Source organism: Struthio camelus, chromosome 2 (genome assembly GCF_040807025.1).
Source record: "Struthio camelus isolate bStrCam1 chromosome 2, bStrCam1.hap1, whole genome shotgun sequence".
Taxonomy (NCBI): domain Eukaryota; kingdom Metazoa; phylum Chordata; class Aves; order Struthioniformes; family Struthionidae; genus Struthio; species Struthio camelus.
Window position 1 is genome coordinate 23,276,956 of NC_090943.1, and position 19,485 is coordinate 23,296,440.

At 38.1% G+C, this 19,485-nt stretch overlaps 1 protein-coding gene and 1 long non-coding RNA gene across 4 annotated transcripts in view; both read right to left on the minus strand.

Moving 5' to 3' along the window:
- Nucleotides 1–19,485, minus strand: part of CACNB2 (calcium voltage-gated channel auxiliary subunit beta 2) — a 265,965-nt gene that overhangs the window by 100,833 nt on the left and 145,647 nt on the right. The gene's annotated exons all lie outside the window — the stretch shown is intronic.
- LOC138066299 (uncharacterized) lies at nucleotides 1,453–5,982 on the minus strand. Its single transcript, XR_011139597.1, has 3 exons — nucleotides 5,775–5,982; nucleotides 5,153–5,262; nucleotides 1,453–2,744 (listed from the first exon to the last, which is right to left on the minus strand). It is a non-coding gene; the product is annotated as an uncharacterized lncRNA (long non-coding RNA).

The following is a 19,485-nucleotide window of genomic DNA, read 5'->3' on the forward strand; positions in this document are numbered from 1 at the left end:
AATATGCAAGGAAAATCATGAGATAAGGCCAAGTGGATGTATATTGTCCATTCACAACAGATGAGGAGACTGTATTATCTCCAGGGGTTACACTAGTTTTCGGGGTTACTCCAGAGAGCAGCATGAATCTTTTCCCAACAGCTTCTGAAATTCAGCCATTCAGACTGAACTTCAGCAAGTCCTCATCCCATTCCACTGGGACACGGGAGAGTTGCAGTCATAGATGCTATTACAGCCCCTTGATTCTCTCATCTTTTATGGGAAGCCACCTGATAATAGGGAGACAGTTCATTTCAACAGTTACCCTATCTCTTCATTTTTTTTCCTTTTCCTTTTCTCCTAACTTGGCAGGTTTACCTAATGAGGCTGTCTGAAACATCATTCACCGTTTTAATGATGTGCTTGACCAACTATCATATAACTTATTGTATTAGATTCCATGAGGTTGTTTTATAATATGAAGCCATGCTTTTCACACTATTTCTGGTCATGATCCTATTTGAGCTTCCTCTTTTTCTTCAAGACCATACAGCCCTATGACCATCTGTAATATTAGAAGTGTATCATCTTTAAAATATTGGGTCATTCAAGTAAAAATAACTGCTTTGTAAACACATTTTTTGTTACTTTCCTTTACTCAGAGGCAGAAACTCCTTAGTTAAATTAGGTGGTGCCTCTAGGTCTCTCTCCTTTTTTTTGGTTAGATTTCTGACGCTTGCTGGACCTATACAAAATGTCTGAGCATGTAAGGTCTTGTTTTCCCAGACTTAAAATTTAGTCAGTAAAACTTGAGCCTGAGGTACAGATTTGATCTATAAAGTGTTTTCACTTTCATAGTGTAAATCACCTGATGTGTGTGGTCCCTTCACTTTCCTACTAAATTCCTTCTCGGAGTTAATACAGCTCTCACTACACTTGCAAATTCAGTCACGGACTTTGTATTATACCATCTTCAGAAAAATAAAAGCGATTCTCTGACTACCATGTGTTTCTCTTTAATTTGGTAGTCCCACTTACAAATTGGATACCATTAGGACAACTAACTTTCCTAACTCCTAAAAAATTTTCAAATAGTTCTCTATTTAGAAATATCAAACAAGTTCCTTCCACTAGGGACTTTCACATTATTATTTATTAAATGAAGACACGAAGCTGTAAGCAAACATATGACAAGTTTTTACAGGGAATGGAGAAGTACATGGGAATACACACATATTCAAACTCTTTATTTACAATACTGTGGGGTTTTTTCCTTGGTATATCTATCATCTCTTCATTCATTTAATGCTGAAGAGAACTTTAAATCCAAAGGATGAACATATGTATGCACTCATTTGCCTTAGATCTTGAATATGAAAAGCTAAGGCCTCACTGTGCTAATAAGAACAATTCATTTCAATATGCAAGATTAATACATGCCTATTGCTAACTGCTAGCTTTCTAATCTTATTGAAATTGTCCTGCTGGAGTATGATTTGATATGGTATATTATGTCCATCTACTACTTTACTATGTACTACTACTTCTGGAGCGCCAGGAAATAAGCAAATAGGAAAAAAATACTGAAAAGTCATTTCCATAAAATTTTCATTTCACTTCAAATTCTTAAAACTGAACCACACCAAAAGCAAAATGTAAAATGTTAAATCTTGAGATTGGTGAATTTTACTTACAATATGCCAACAAGGAACATAGATTGTCCTTTTCCGTCATCATACACTGACCAATCTGAAATCTAAGGGGCACACAATTATTTCTTTCTAAAGGTAAAGTAGCTGCACACTTCTTGATTATATGGAAGTCAGAAACACTCCCAAGAATAAACAGTCATTAGGCACCTCAGTTTGGCAAAGTGGCCACGGTCAGTGAACAGGAAAACTTCTCATCTATGAAATTTTCTCTAGTCCTCTGAGCAATGTCACTATCTTGCATGATGGTGAAAAATGCATAAAATACTGTTCTAAGAGTGCTGTACAATGTTATATTGATGTCAACATGAATCATATGGAGGTAGTATTTTTACCAGAATACCAAACTAATTCTGATTAGTCGTTTGTTTCAGTAATACCATTTGGCATGCATGGCATGAATCAAAGAAATATTTTAACAAAGAAAAAAAGGAGAAAGACGACATATTCATTAAGGGGATATTACTCAGGAGTTGTTGGCTCCTTGGGTAAGGGCCATGGGCACTCCACAGCTTGGCAACCACAAAGTCTAGTCACGATGGCCTCCCCGCTCCTTGGCACAGCCCCTGTAGAGCTTGGCCATTTGCCCACTACACACATTTACACTTGAATGCAGTAAAACTGGGCTCTCCCACAATTACTATATAAGGAATGCTATCAACTCCTACAAGAGTCACTGAAGCCCTTTGCTATGTCTGCTTTAAAAATCAAAACAACATCGATCGGTATCTTTTTGTTGCTGAGCTAACTGGGCATTGCCTTGGCATCTACATCCACAAGGGACGCTCCAGTGACAGGAGGAGTGAAATTTTAGAACAGCTGGGAGCTTTAGGGTGGGAATGTGATTAAAAAGGAGATTAAACAGGAAACCAGTCTCCTCTCTATCCTTAACATGACTTTGGCAAGCCTGATCGCAGCACCCAGCTGGACATTAACAGCTTTCCAGGATGTTAATTCAATCAACAGCTGGATGAAAGGAGAGTTTTTTAAAATCGCTTTTGGCAGAAGCTCAGATTTTGACTTTCATGAAGCAGGTAAACAGTTGCACCAGGTATTCTGTCAGGAAGAAAAAAAAAAATCACATTTGCGCTCACATTTTGATGACATTAGCCTAGGTGTTTGCTTTTGTGCTGTTGTTTTGTTAAGAAAAAGTAATACGAATTTGTATTTTTAGAGGAGTGATTGGCTTTCATGGTTACTCTTCAGAAAAATTCTTTTGGCAATATGCAATTTGTTTCCAAAAGTGCAGTTGCCGAGCTCAGAATAGTCGGTAAACAAACAAACATACAAATCCCTCAGAATCACAGCTCAACGTTCCCCAAATCTGTGGGATGCTCTGCTGTGTTATGGTTTACCATTTATTGCTAAAAGTCTAAGAGAGAGAACTATTTCGGGCCCTATTGTACTGAGCATTTTAAAAATCACAAACTGAATGACAAACCCTGCTTGAAAGAGTTTGTGGTCCAAAGGACAAGAGAAAACAAGTAGAAAAAATGGAGTAAGAAAGGGATCAAAGTAGCAAATGCAATGGAAAATAAAGCATTTTTAACCATTCAGTAACAGCATTGTGACTCATCGCTTGCATAACCATTGTGGGTTGTTGTTTAAGTAAGTTTTCTATAAGTATTATGGCAGAGATAGTTCTGCGAAAGCCTCTGAAGGAGGATAATCTGGTAGCTCTGTATATTCTGACTGCAGACAAGAGAAACTTTAGAAGTGCTTTTTAGGAAGAGGGCAGTAATAGGAACATAAGCTGAGAAGAGGTCTTCTAGCTTATCAAAATACACTTTATCGATAGTATAACTTAAAATCAAGAAGTGTACTGTTTTTTAGAAAAGGTGGGATTTGATTTTTCACTGAGACAATGAATTGCATGAAGAGCATGGGATTAAATTATTGAAGGTTTTCAACTGTATGGAAAAGTCAGAGCAATGATGGAGTTGAGGTGCTGCCAGTGAAATAACTCAGGGATGGGTACCAAAACAAGAAAAATACACCAAAGAAATGGTTGCAAACTACATGAACCTGAAACATCTCTCTTCTGTCTCAGACTGTCAGCTCACACATGGACATTAACGCTGGTTGATTCATGATAACTTTTTAAAGCTATGGTAACCTGCTCATACAGCAAAGCCCTTAGGCAAAGATGAGGCAAGATTATCAGTAACAATAACAGAGTGAATTGTGTTGTTTACTAAGATAGAAACAGGTAAAAAATGGGAGGTTTTCAGGAAAAAAAGAAAAATATCAGTTTTTACTCTATTCATATAACAGCTGAACATAGCTGAGGAGATATCACAAAGGAAACACTTCAAGTTGGAGAGAGACAACTCAGAAAAAAGGATGTTATGTATAAAATGATAAGAGGTGATAAACGAGAAAGGAAAAGATCAGGCCAGCCAAAAAATTTCAAATGAAAAGAAAAAGAAGAAATAAAGAAAACACATCTGAGAACACAAAGAAGAAACAGAAAGACACAACTAGAAAAGGACAGACTCTAAAGAAAAGCATGGCAACCATCATCTCAATTTGTCTCAGCTCAGTTAAAAGTGCCAATTTAGATTCTGTGTTCCAGATCCTCAGTATATTTTTATCTGGGATGTTGGTTCAAGTCATTAAGATTTTCTGCATACTTAAAAATAACTCCTTTGAAAATTTAGCATGAAATGCTGTTAGCAGTAAGGAATTTTGAAGAGAAAAAAAAAGAAAATTATTTGATTTGCATGTTATCAAGTTATCTCTATAGGTACAATCCATACTTGATTTTACAATTAAACATTTGTCATCTACTCCAGATAATAAATGGAAGGGGGTTTTTTTACTTGCTAAAAATGTTGAGGTTAAGTATATTCACTGAAATCTTCCATACTGTACTATTTTGAGTGTAACACTTTATATATGTCTTTGCTGCCTTTCATTGCTATAGTGTAAATATATTATTCACCTGTTTAATTATCTTGTTTTCATACATCTTCATGAGTTAGCTTGGTCAGTGTGCACTCTGAAGAAACTGCTGCCAGACTAGTTTGAATCACACATCAGACACTTTTGAATCTCTAAGTTTATTTTCTGTCTCATCTTGTGCCTCTGAAATCTTGATTTTCTAATCACGATCTTTTGTGAATAGTAACCAATGACTGTCACGAAATAAAACACTGCAATTTGCTCACAGCTTAAATCAAAAGAATTTTTCTTATTAGTATCTTTGTTAAATTGCCACATGTTGACGGCTACGGAAATTATTTAATTAAGCGCTCACTAATCCAGGCTCACTGAAAGCTCAAGTTTGTAAAACAGTGATTCTGTTATGATTCAGTAGAAGTATCTCTAGCAGGTGTGATCATCCCTTAACCACCTGCAGTCTTGCTCTCTATTAGTTCCTAACAGAAATACCAAGTGGCCAGCTTTCACATTGCATAGTACCATTTACTTCAGGACAAAAACACGACATAAAATACACATACCATCATCGGTGGTCTTAAAGTACACTCAGTTTCCAAGTATGTCATAAAGTATATGAATCTTTGTGGTTTCAGGTGTTCATCTTTTGTTCCAGCCTTCATCTTCACATACACTGCTTGATACAGAACAGGACAATAGCTTTACACCCATTACCTATCTTTTTTGCCTAGCATAAACAAGAGCAAACGACTCGCAGTTTTCCCAAGAGGATGAGGTTCCTTACATCATTTAAACATGGAAGGATTTCTAGTAATTTCTAATCATCAGATTTCAAGAATAAAGCAAGGCCCAATATATTTGCATCAATGCAAGTCTCACTGGAAGGCGTTTTGTCCCTCCTGTCTACTACATATGAAAAATAATAATCTTAGAACGTTCTCGCTCTCTCTAGCGTTTCACATCTTCATAATTTTTGTGCTAAAACCAAAATATATCAAGTTAATATATAGTTTGCAAGACGTCAACTGTTCACATAGACTGGCTGTTTTAGATAAACGTATCTAAAACATATCTAAAACATATCTAACTTAGCACATCCACACAGGCAGAAGGGGTGAGGATATACAGTGTGTGGTGTGTTCTATTAGTCCAAGGGTGAGAAGACTGCATGCTTGATTCTCCCACCTTAATCCACATGGCTGTGACTGCTTATATGGCTTCACCAACTGCATTTTGAAAAAGGGATGCTTGGAAGGTGAGGACAAGACAGAGTTTGTGTTTCTGACTCATAATTCCTTTGCTTAAATGTTGCATTTTTTGAGCCGTATCTCCACCTCTTTACTGAGGGAGACTGAAGTCTCTGTATGCTATAATTCTTGCGTTGTTATGGCTCTGTTGTCCATCTACAAGCAAACAAAATTATGAATATGTGAAAAGTATATACAAACCTAGTTTACAAAAATAAATTAGTGAAAGGCTGTAGGAAAACATCTCATTATATATCATCTCTAATAACACATAAATCTAAATGTATTCTCATTACAGCTAAAACAGATCTTGTACTCTGGACTTATATTAGCACCATTGAGAACTGAATGTTTAAATAAAGACAGGTTTAAAAAGTGGAGTATATATTCCAGGCAACCTGGAAACAGAAAAGTGCCAGTCACTAAAGATGGTGATGATGATTATATGCTGTCCTGAAGGAAAATAAAATAGAAATGAATTGTAATTGAGAAATGAAAGGAAACCATAAAGACAACACCACATGATCTTTCTTAACTCAATGTTGGAATATTTTTTGTATTCTGGAACGTTCAAAGCTCAATGAAGTAGAACAGCCACTTTCCAGGAAAATAAGTGAACTCTGAGTTTTAAAATATTTGAGGCTTACAAAAGTAAAAATTTTCTGGTTTTCAGGCATAAAGGAAAGACATCAGGAAAGACTTTCTTCTGATTCAGAACAGTCTCAGTCTGGGTCAGGAAAACACATGACAGCATATCCCTTCTCTAGACATCTCCACCTGTACAGGAAGCATCCAAATGTGGACCACTGGTTGCCCTTTATCTATTGCTGCAATACCGAATGTTACCACAAAGTGTATGTTTGATTTGCTGACAAATCCAAAATGTTCACAAAGAATTGCTCAGGACTAAAATATCTACATGAGCTCTCTCCTATGTCAGAACTACAACATCACACCGCATCTTAACATCACAGGACCAGAGGATAATTCAGGCTGCATGGGGCCTCAGTAGGTCTCAAGTCCATCCTCCTGCTCACGTAGGGTCAGCTGTGAGGTCAGACCAAGTCGCTCAGGGCTTGATCCAGTCTGGCCTTGAAAACCTCCAAGGACAACTTGCAACTGTGCCATGGCCTGAGGTGTCCTCATGGTGAAAATTTTTTCCTTATACCCAGTCTGAACCTCTCCTGTTTAAATTTACACTCATTGTCTCTTGTCCTCCCACCAACCACCTTGATTTCTGCTTGAGGAACTGCCACCCAAACCTGTCACATTGCTGCTGCCATCTCTGCAGAGGGGACAGGCATACAACAAAGATGACATTGAGATCGCTGTTCCACTTTGCCAAATAGCAAGGCAATCCAGTTACGGTCTAACTTGTAACACCAAGAGACCCAAGCAGATAACGGAGCACAAGAGGCGACAGTCACATAAACCTTGTCAGTGTGAGAAGAAGGAGTTTTCCCAGTTGCCTCGCCACCCTCAGAGAGGTCTCCCATTATGGGAGTAGAGAGGAAGGATCTGTGAGAAAGTCATGGGGCTGCTTGGTGGGGAACGTCTTGTTTCATGGGAGAAGTTAGGGGAGGGAGTGTGAAATTGTCTGAAGATTTAATGAGTGGAGGGTAAAGGCTGGCAGCATCCTCCACTCTGTCACTTTTTCTTGTGAGACCATGCAAGAGAAAAGAAGTAGGAGTCAGAATGGGCTGTGAAAACTCTTAAAAGCAGTAGTTTGTGGATGTGGGAAGTTCTGCAGTGGAGAAGATAGGAATCAGAAGGGATTAAATAAAGAGAGGATCTATAGCTGAAAGGCTGGACCAGAAAATAAATGACCTTTAAAGCAAAACAGATGTCAATGTAAGGAGACTATGTTGGTCAGCAAGGAGTAACAGGAGCTGTAACACAGGGAGTGTGATAAGCAAACCTCCTGTGAGGCAGATAGAGGCATATATAATATAGATATATTTGTGTATATGTAGTCTAGGTAAGAGCCTTCAGAAAAGATACAGTTAAAAACTTAAGAGGTCTGAAAGAAAGGCAACATTTTTCGATTATTTCCAAGGTCAACAAAACAAAACAGTTGGGGAAAAGTGAAAGAGCACTATTTTGGAGAACCAGGTATTTGTTTGACCCTTCAGTCTGAACAGCAGATGGCAGGTCCAGGACACAAACAGTTTCTGAAGGCATAAGCATAAAAATAACAAGTGAAATTATTATTTGGGTGAGACTCCTGAAGACATAGAGGAAAAGAGGAAACAACTGCTATGGAACCCCATAGAAAAGAAAGCAGCTAGATGGATGACCGGCATCATCTATGCCACATAGAGAAGGAGCACCTTCACATAACACGCAGCAAGGAAGAAATATGAGAGAAAGATTTCAAGAATGTAAAAGATAGATGGCAGGCCAAGGAACATTACTGAACTTCTACTAGTTCTCACCTCTCTCCAATTTAACAGCAAAGACGATCACAGAATCTGAATTGTTACAAAAGCAAAAGGCTATATGTTCTAGGATGAAAAGATATATAAAAATATTGTTAGATAGAAAAATGATCAGAATATAATTTATGCTTACAGGCCTGGTATTGCCTGCAGGAACATCCGCAATTTTTTAACAAAATATACTGCTGCATTTTTATAACATCCAACTCCTCCAATCTCTAGTTTCAGTTACTTAAAGCAAACTCCCCAGTCTGACATTAAAAATAATACATAATAGCTTTTTAAAAAGTATGCAGTTTTTCATTAACACCAATAAATATCTGGTAGATAACTGGCTCCTAAACTGAAGAATAAAATAAACAGAAAGCTAATTCCACAACTAAATTTTTCAGGTTACGAAAATTCAGGGCTCCCTTCATCTTCTCCCTGCTCTGCCTGAAGGCAGTCTCCAAAGCAGTCACAGACAGAGAGAGGAACTGCAAAATGCAGATGATGCACCAAGATGCATCATCTTTCCAGGTCACACCGACTGCCCACTCAGTAGACATGGAGATTTTGTGTGTGCTCCTACATTAAAATTCAAATAACTCTGTACTCAAAACTTCTGGAAGATCTTCCAAGAGACACAGTGCCAGCTTCTTTGGTAAGGTTCAAGTCAGAAGGCAACAGTAAATGCAAAACAGGCCCTTTCACACTCTCAGAAGCCCGACTCCTACTGACTCTCAGTAGTATTCCAGTACATCTCCATTCCAGAAAAAGGAATGTAGTATCCTAAGTTGCTTCATATTTTAAAAAAATGTTACATGCTCCTTAATTGATTCAAATTAAGCCAAATCATTTCATATGTAACAAAGCATTGAAAACTTTTCTTTAGGAAACTAGAACCTCACTTCCTAGATTTGCACTTCTCTCCTTCCATCACTCCTCTTTTATAATAATTATTCTATCTACAATCAGCAGTAATTCATTAGATTAGCATCTCCCTTACTGTTCAAACAACTTGAGTATAAAAAGGCTAAAACAAAAATGACAGCTTATTGTTTCTTCCGCCTTCCAGAAGAAAAGGAAATGTTGCAGAAGTTGGCACAGTAACACAAATGTGCTCTTTTACAACCCCTTGTGTTTTGTTAGTTGTCTGCAGAAATGGATCTTTTTTGTGATTTGAAAAGACATCATGTAATTTAAAGTCCTGTTCATTTTCAAAATCATCATAATCTATCATCTCAATAGCAGTCCCTTCTTGTTTCCTCTTTGATTATGCTAAAATAGACCTTATTTAAACTAAATTGTTTTTTCATACCCATTCGTATTATAAAATCTACCAGAGAAGTGCAAGGGACAGTGCTGTCAATTGTCACAAGGCAAGCTGATCCACAAAACATGTTGTGTAACTGTAGGACTAATCTCTCCCACCACTCTTAAAAACACAGATGTCCAGGTTTATTTAAAATAGCCCTAAGTGAAACAGTACAACTTGTATGTTTTTTTAAATGTATGATTATTACTGGGAGGTGTTTGATTACGGAAAGATGCTAGAAATCTTAATCCTGGGCTGAGAAGGCAACAATGGTTCGAGTCAATGGTATCAACTGGATTATATTTTCTCCCTCAGTCCGCCAAGGACAGTCCCATCCTGACCATTGCCTAGATATTCTTCCCTGCAAAGTCCGTCAGATCTCTGGATCCACACTGATGAGACAATTCTTTTCTACTAACCGACACAGCTGAGCAGAATTACTCCTTTTCCATTATAAAGCTACATTAGCAGAGGGAGGGGGGGAGAATAACATAATCTGCCATGCATGCAGAGAACAACTCTCATAATCAGAAAGGGAAAGCAATTTAAATTATTATTTGATATTAGCAAAAAGGTATATGTGGTGATTATATACAAAAAAGCTCTTTCTTGCTGTTAGTGCCATATCAATCAGGGAAAGCAAAATTTCACATATGGTACTAAAGACTTGTATAATGAGCCTTCTGATTTTGCTTAAGCATCTCTGAAGGCCACCCATACTCTTGCCAGGATGTCTGCATAATAAATAACAGAATTATAGCAAACAATACGAATAATTCCATCTTAGAAAGACCACAGTGTAATTAAGAGAAACAGAACACAACTTTTTTAGATATATGTGGTAAACCACAATATGATGCATATGATAAATTGACTATATTGGACCAACAATCTAATGCCCCATCCTTCAATTCTCACTACATTGCTCTATCACTATGCTTATAAGGAAGGTAGATGAAGGCGCCGTGAATTACAGGCCTGAGATTTCAGAGTTCTGCAGGGCATCCTGCAGCAATTGGAACTAAATCGCTGACAATTCCTGGACAAGATGAAGACTTCTAAGAAAGAAATTCGATTTAAAATAAAAGCCACGTGAATTTCTATTCCAGTAAGACTTCTATACAGCCTGCTTTCTCTAAATAGAATCACAGAAAAATTTAGGGCGGAAGAGACCTCTGGAGGTCAGCTAGTCCCTCCTCCTGCTAAAACCAGGGCCAAATTCAAGGCTAGATTAAGTTGATCAGAGGTCTGTCCAGTTGTGTTTAGAACATCTCCATAGACGGAAATTTTGCAACTTCCTCCACATAGAATCGTACCTGTTAACGTCCTATGCCAGAGAAAGGTAAGTAAATTCTGATAGTAATCTGACACCTTAAGGTAATAACTTAAGAATTTATATGACATTTAAGCTCACAATTTAGCCTGCTCAGCTGTTTACATATGCAAAAAAACAACGCACAAAGGCAATTTCAGTCAAGCCCATTTCTGCACATGAAAAATTATTTATTTTTTCTTCACTGAAAGTAGTCAAGTTTCTTGTTTATTTTGGGGGCAAACTCGCTTTATAAAAGACATGCAAAGACCTTTTTCCTATCAATATTAAGTTGTTCCTTAAAGGAATAGCTTTGCAATATAATATAATAATATAATACTGTAACAATAATTATGCATATACTAGACTTGCTTCTATAAAAGTGGCCTCCTGCTGTTCCCACTGCTTTTACTTTTTGTAATGATCTACCTGTCCACAGACTGAAGAGCGCAGCTGATAGGGAACACTCTCTTTTTGGATCTTTGTACCAACCTTGCTGTGCTTGCTCTAATAAACAAGTACTTTGATGTAAGCAATTTCTTTTTAATATAAGAAAATTTACTAAAATACTTAGAGTAAAATACAGAAATTGCCTATAAAAAACTTTGAAACTGTATCTAAAAGCAATGTTTGTTAAATCCATTTGACTTGTTTATAACAGGTAATAGAACAATAAAAATATATTGTACATCATAAAAGACAATATGTTATTCTAGCATTGTAAATGCCAAAAAATTCTAGCCTGTCCACTCATGTATTGCTAAATAAATTAAAATGCGCAGATCCACATTGTGTTTTAAATGATAGTGTACAAAGAAATGCACGCATGATAACTTCTCAGGGCTTTCATTCATTCAGTTCTCAGAAGCTTTTAAAATTGCTGGTTCCTACAGTCCTATAATTATAGCAGTCATAACATCCAAAGTTTCCTTAAATTTTTTCCCTGTAAAAATCTTAGACATTAATCTGGTCAGAGATGCATAAAATAGTAAGCAAGCTTGTCATGGTTACTATTACCTGTTTCTATGCAAATAAAACATTTGCTGAAAGAAAAAATAATGCCTCTTATGGAAGATGATCCGATTATCCCCAGCACTTCATTATACTCATTCATCAGCTAAAGTTGTTATCTGGAAAGTAACATTTAGTATAAGTAAATAAACAGCACTGCACTTAGTCAACACAGTTGCTTGCTTAAAATCTGGAGAAGACAAGTCTTCATGAAGACAGATACCAATGGTTTTGTTAGAGGTAGATGGATTTTTCTTCCCTAGGCTTCCTGAAAGCCAAAAATAAATAACAGGTTTAGTCTGATCAGCTGTTTCAGAACTGGTTCATCAGACCTACTCACTGCAACCATCTGGAAAACAAAATCCATTCCCGCACACAAAATCTGAAGAGGAACATTTAAAAAAAAAAAAAAAAAAAAGAATTGGGTCTGGAAGACATTATCAGAAAAATCTGAGAACAGATAAGATGAAACAGAACTTTTGGCTTTTCATTCACCTACCTGGAAGGTACCTATCAAAACAGCATTGCGCTGTTTTCAGATCTCCTGCTGGAAGTGCTTAATTTAGCTGTCATAACTACGATAGTGTTGAAAGGTCAAGAGAGCAACAAGCTATCTAGACTGCCAGACACCACCTCACATACTGTTGATGGAGAAGAGTAGCAGCAGTACCGGAGACAGAGCGCGCGTAACAGGCAGTCTGCCACACTAGGCAGTCAGGCACTGCCAGTAGACAGTGTGAACATGCCTTTTTGACTTCAGCTTCCCATAAATGCTGCAGGGGAGTCACGATTTCAATTTTCCACACAAAAACATCCTGTATTTATACCCCTTCTGCTAACTTATATCCATCCTTGGACTGAGCAACATAGTAATCAAAATGAGTATCACAGATGCTTAACTGGGAAACAGACATTAAAATAACTCCATTGTTAGCGGCAGCACATTGCAGCCCCTGTAAAATCTTAAATTTTCTTGTACTGTTTTCATTCATAGCATACACGTGCCCCATTTTTTTGACTGGAGACATTCAAACTACCTTTTTCTAAATAGTCACAACCCTTCTGTGTAGGGTTTCACCCTGAGAGTTATATAGACTGATCACTTAAAGCATGCACAACAGTGTCTTTTACCACAAGACTTCTCTAGCTTCACAGATCTCCTGCCAACTAGGTAAACAGGAATATGTGACACAACAGGGAGTAAGTTGTTAATAGTTCCCCAAAGCCTAGAAATGTATATATACAGGTATGCAGAAGAATTCACGCTAATTCAATTCTGGCTACGTAAATCAGAGAAGCACAACAAATTAGCTTGCTAGCTCTATGTTGCTATAGCTAGATGACTCTACTATTAACACTTGTTATAGCTACAGTAGGCTGCATTCAATTCCCTCACCGAAGAATAGCCATATTTTTTAACATCAAGTCCTGAAGAGCAAATGACAATAGGGAAAAGAAAAACTCAGTTATTCCTGATCATCAAGTCATTTTTTGTAGAAGTTCATGCTAGTTTACTTCAGTGAACTAAATGTTCCAGCAAGAGAGGTTGATTAGTGCTTTGCCATACTTAAAATGACCCTGGAACTAGTTAACAAATCATTAAATATTTCCCCTAAAAAGACAATGACCATCATTTATCTACTCAAACAGAACACTATTTTAACATATAGTCATACAGTATTTCTGAGACCAATTCTACACAACTGAAACCAGATAAATGCTTTTAATACTTCTCTGAGGCATGACTGCACTTTCCAGAACACCTCTGTTTCTTGTGAACTCGCTCACTTAGTTTCGATTAACGTGGTTGGCCTTAACTGAAAGATTTGGTACGCTGAGAATGGATTTGATTTTTCTGGTCCCTTGTTTTCACTTGTATACAGAACTGTATTTAAAAAAAGAAGAGAACCATAATGCTATGTGGTTTTGTGTAACAAGTAAAATCTGTATATTCCTTATGAGTTTAGCTGCAGTGGTTTAATTTAATCAAAAATGTATTCGATTCTGTCTTAAAAACTTTGCTAAATAAAAAAATGTGTCTCTGTCACAGTGTATACAAGACGATACATCTGTACATTTCCTTATTACCAAATTCTGCCATTATATTATTAAATAAATTACAGAGCTCGGCCGAATATTAGCTTCTGCTTTAAGTAAAAGACATACTGCCGTAGGATTTTACCAGTGCAAAGTTTATACTACTTAAAAATCTCAGCCCCGTAGTGAAGTAGGTAGCATTCTCACATTTATTTCCTTCAGATGAAAAAACTGAGACGAAGACCAAGTGATTTAAAAGCTCTGTCAGGACTCGGAGACACCACAACAGTTAGAAGCCAACTCTCGCCAGTTCCTGACCACGCTTCCTTTCCAGCCGGTGCCGGCTCACAAATGTTAAAGGAGGTGAGTGCTCAGGGCTACCGTGAGCCATCAGGCGGAGGGAATGCAGAGACGGGGCTCTCCGCTGTTCTCCACCCTCCGGTTTTTTCACCAGTGCCCATCGCGTGTTTGAAAGGGAAGGCAAGAAGTAACGGAGTAGCCAGAGGAATAGAGGTACAGGGCATGCATATGAAAACGCTTTCAAGTCTGCTTGCCCGCGCTGTCCGTCCATGCGATTTACAAATGCTCTGGTTTCCTTTCATTAATTTTTCCGCACATTCGGGAGCTGAGCTGCAGGAGGCCTGCCAGCCCAGGCCGAATCCCATACTCCTCATCTCTTCCTCTCTACTCCATAAACACAACTAGTAATTTTCTCCCTTGCCATTTTATCACTTGGATTCGTTCACTGTAGTTTGGTTTCTAAAAGCCAGAAACTGTTTGACCTTTGTTCATTTTCCTGGGCTCCCTCTTACGCATATCTCAGTTACAAAGCTGCTTGTCAAACACTGTAAGCTCTCGGCACCGTGGCAGGTACGCTCATTCCCTTCCTCCCCGTCCTGCAGAAGTCACTCAGCACTGAACTTGCAGGAAAGGAGCCAAGTTCACTGTTGTCACTGCTGCGCCTTGTATTTTCCATCAGAAACATGTATTTCTAAAAGTTAACGCCTGAGGGAGAGTCCCTATTCTTAATTTCAGGGAACACAGCATACTTCAAGATACTGCGCGTTGAAACATCTATGTTACGCTCTGTGCGAAGGACAGCTAATTGACAGTTCACTGTCTTGATTCAGCTTGCTTGAACATATAGCCTACCTCCTGCTCTTATCACCTCTGTGGCCCTCCCCATGCTTTCCTTACCAATTTGTGTGTTGGATCATGCAGTTAGGCGTAGGGGAAGGCGATAGTAAAAATCTCTTGAATACACTGTCGGTATTCAAAAAGGCTCCACCCTCAGTCTGGACGAGACTCAGTCTCAGTGGAGATGAGAGAACAAAGGTATACAAAAGTCCAACAATAATACAGTTATTAAAATAAAAATCTACTTCAGATACACAGAAATTATGGGGGGGGGGGAGTTAGTCTAAACACCTGCTTTACCCTGGAAAAAAAGTAGTACGGTCACCCCATTCGCACAATTCACTAACTGGAAAGCAGGCTGGATGTCTTTGGGAGTAACGGAGAAATGATCTATACCTCTCTCTGCATGAGCTCATTAAGGTTTTCCTCCTTAATGTTTTTCCTATCCCAACTGAAACTACTTCAGGAGCCATTCCGCTACACAATCCGAGCCAGCAGCTCTCCCAGGCTTCCCTCAGGGGAATCCCAAAACTAATATGCAATGCTTAAAATACAGCTGAGACATCTCTGAGCTAGTGATGGGGAACGATGCCATACAGAATGAACCTCATTTTTCCAATTTAGGAAAGAAAAACTGTATTGCTTCTACGCTTTGGCTGCTGCAGAGAAACCATGGGCAAAGGGTTGCGAAGGGTGACATAAATCCCCATTCAACTCTATACGTCAAAGCATCTTTCTACCACAGAGAGCTCTTCTTACTAAACCCCTCTTTTAGGCAAGAATAACTCCATTCCTAGCACACATGTACAACATTTATAATTGACAATTAATCAAACACTAGCATTCATTACATGTAAAGCAGGTATTTTTAAAGTAATTTACCAACAATAACAAGTTAAAGCTCTGTCATTACCAAAACAGAACGAGGTACCACCGAACATTTTAAAGGCACAGAATAAGAATGTCAAATGATATGTCCAAGGATGGACACATGACTCTGGAATAAAGTTTGGAGGCTACATTTAATTTTTCTACCTTTCCACTCTGCTTCTAAACCATCAGATTATTCTTTCTCCACTCTTCAAAATACATTCACATCGCTGTTGCATGTTACACAATTTACTCATCTGAATACAGTATTAACAGCTGTTCCCTTAGACTGAACACTAAGAGGAAAAAAAAAAAGTAATTGCAAAATCTCTGGATTAAATTTTTACAGATTTCTGCCATAGGTAATTTGCAGAATTGTGCTCGTAATAAGAAACTTGCAATTCAAGTGAATATGCTCCCCAAAGAAGCAATCCTCACGTACAATTTTTAGGCATGTTCCTTTGTTTATCTGCAGTACGATAAAAAAAGAATACTATTACTAAACAGTTACATGCGACTCTCTCCAATTTTAGAGAACACCTTTATTATCTTTTCTCTCTTTAGTCAGTTTATTAAATAAGGTAAGTACTGATAACTCAAAATAAACGCTAAAACACATCAATGTCTTATCTCTACTGATTTCCAGGACTTACAGTAGCAAATTTTTCAAATAGGTGGGTTTTCCATTCTCACAGCAAAATTACTCAATAAACAGTATGCCTGCTTCAAATGGAATCAAGGATTGAATGATTCACTAATGGCACTTAAAAAGCAATTATTCTCACACCTGAATGCTTTTTGACTGCTTCGAGATCTTCCACTCCTTTAGACATTTACCAGACAGATTTTCAGGCTTTCAGAATATAACGCTACCCTTCAGGTGCCATAAGTATAAGTGGCATCTATCAACATCGTTTACTTAATATTGTATGAGAAGTACTCCATCCTACAGAAGGACATAGGCAAACTCCAGGGAATTGAAGATTTAATGTACTTGGACAGCTTTTAAATTCTTGCCTGGAGAATGCAAGTGACAACTGCTGGATTTACAAAGCAAACATAACATGGGTATACATTTGCTCTGGACAGCACAACCAATTTACTGAAATGATAAAAAGGTTTTGCCATTCTTCATAAGGACATTTTCAAAGAAACAACTGTAAATCTAGGAAAAGTAAGAGTTTATGAGTAAATTTTTGAGTGTCTTAAGAAAACTAAAAATAGTTACTTGATAACAAAAGTTTGGAAGTTGTATGCAATAAAGCAGAAAGCATATTTTGGTAATATTTTAACCATATGTGTAACTAGGAGTAATAGGGAAAAAACAAGGAGGTTAAATACTGAACATCAGGTATTACTTCCTGAAAGCATGATCCCATTATCTGCATGCTCCGTCACCTGGGATATATGAAAAAAACTAGAGAACACAAAACACAAAGGCAATACTATTATACTGACAAACGCTCAGGAAGCTATCAGAGTTTTTGGGGGGGGGTTTGGTATAGGCTTATAATAAACCATATACACAATGTAACAAAATATCATCTTTATCAAAACACTCTATTTCTCTAGTCACAAAAAATTATAAAAGTATTGCATTCTTGTGATACTTTAAAAATCTCTGTAAACAGCATTAACTAATTAAAGAATGTTCAACAAGCCAGTTTCCCAGCAGTTTTGGAGATTAGACTTTATTAAGCCTTTCTAGATACATAATTAAACCAAGAGGGAGAACTGACTTGCAGGCACTGCAATACCAAGCTCATTGCTACGTGTAAATTCAGCACCCACCCTGAAGAGAGGGGAATCCACACATCTGAATTAAGGGGGCTCCCAGGGCACCGAAGAAGAACAGAAGCCCCAGAGCTCACAGTGCCCTCAACAGGCAGACACTGAAGGTAAAAGTGTTCCACTTCTTCCAGGTGATGCTGTCCTCTCAGAGCTGCAGTCAAGTATCTCCTTTTTTGTTCAGATTCACAGGTTCAGTTTTTTCTTCAACATGAGACCTTTTACATTTCCTACCTCTCTAATGTACATGACACCCATCTATGGGCTACTCTGGGGCCACAGACCTTTTCAACTTTCCTATTTAAATTCTTCCATTGCGTAGAAAAAACAGTAATTTAACAACTGGTCCAGAAAAAGAAAGCAAGGTGACTGCAGCAACATACTCAGTGTGGTGATACTGCTCACCTGGGACAACTCCTATTGCGGATAGGCTAGTACAGCCATTGACTTCAAAATTATTTCTGAGGGGAAACAAGACACTCGTTAGGCGTATCGTTTCTTAATGGGAAGTTAAATACATACAGTTCAAGCCTCCCTTTCTAAATTGGATTCAAAGGATTAGCGTTATTCACTGATAAGGCATTGAATAATATTTTATGCTAAAACTTTTAAAATTCAATCATCAGATTTTTTTCTCAATTATGGAAGTTTCAGAGGATAACTAGTATGACCTGATGTTTTGGGGAGTTAAATAATTTCCTACATCATCGTGCTTTTTTCCTGGACTAGCACATACACTGACCTGCGTCATTTCCCTCTAGACAGGCTGTAAGTTTAATTACGACTTATATCTAAATAAAGTGCTAGCTGACCTCAGGAACTGCATATCTAATCAAAAAATGAATAAAATTAAATGATTTACTTTAAATGAACAATTAGCAAGAAAACTCCTCCCTGCATCAGACTTACACTCTGGTATCAGATACCATGGAAGATACGTTGGAAGATCCCTTTCCAACAGTTAGGCTCTTCTCAAAAGCAATCCTAATTAATACTACACTTATCATCATGGCATGCAACCGTTCCACCACAGCAGAGCCCAAAACTTCCACCGGGACAGGCTGCCTGGAGGGCCTAAGTAGGAAATGCCAACGGACTGACCACGTGATTGATGAAATGCAGGCGGCCGCTGTAAGCCTTGGCGCACACCTACGCCCAAGGTGCTCTTCCAGAGTCCGCGGAGGCAACCTGGCTACAGGTGCCCAGGGCCCTCACGTCCTGCAAGGAACTGAAGAGAGGCAGCAAGACGGCAGGGTCCGTGGCGACGGGAAATGCCCTGCTGGGCCAAGAGCATGAGCCAGCAGAAGCCTCGCAAAGACACAGCCGTAACGCTGTTATGTTTCTCTCATCCCTTATGCAATAGCTAAAAAAATCATTTGGAGCAACTTCTAGACGCTTTGGCTTTGGGAAGTAGATGTAGTGGACAATTTACCTGACAGCCAGGAAAATGAGCTCCAATTTTCTGTTCTGCTTTTACTCTAGTACCAGAGGTTTATTTTGCAAACAAACAAAAAACCCTATAGAAACAAATTGTTTCCACAAATGAGAGTGCTTGGCCTGTAGCTTCTGATACCTTCCTGTATTTATGAAATTAAATTGCTTACTATACTCATGCACTTCACTTCACTATACTCATGCGTTTAGCGCATGTTCCAAAAGATAATGTTATATGTTTATACCACCAGTTCTTAAGAGGTTAATGAGTGGCTGCCTGATGTATACAGTACTAAAATGCAATGTCAAAGACACTCAATATCCT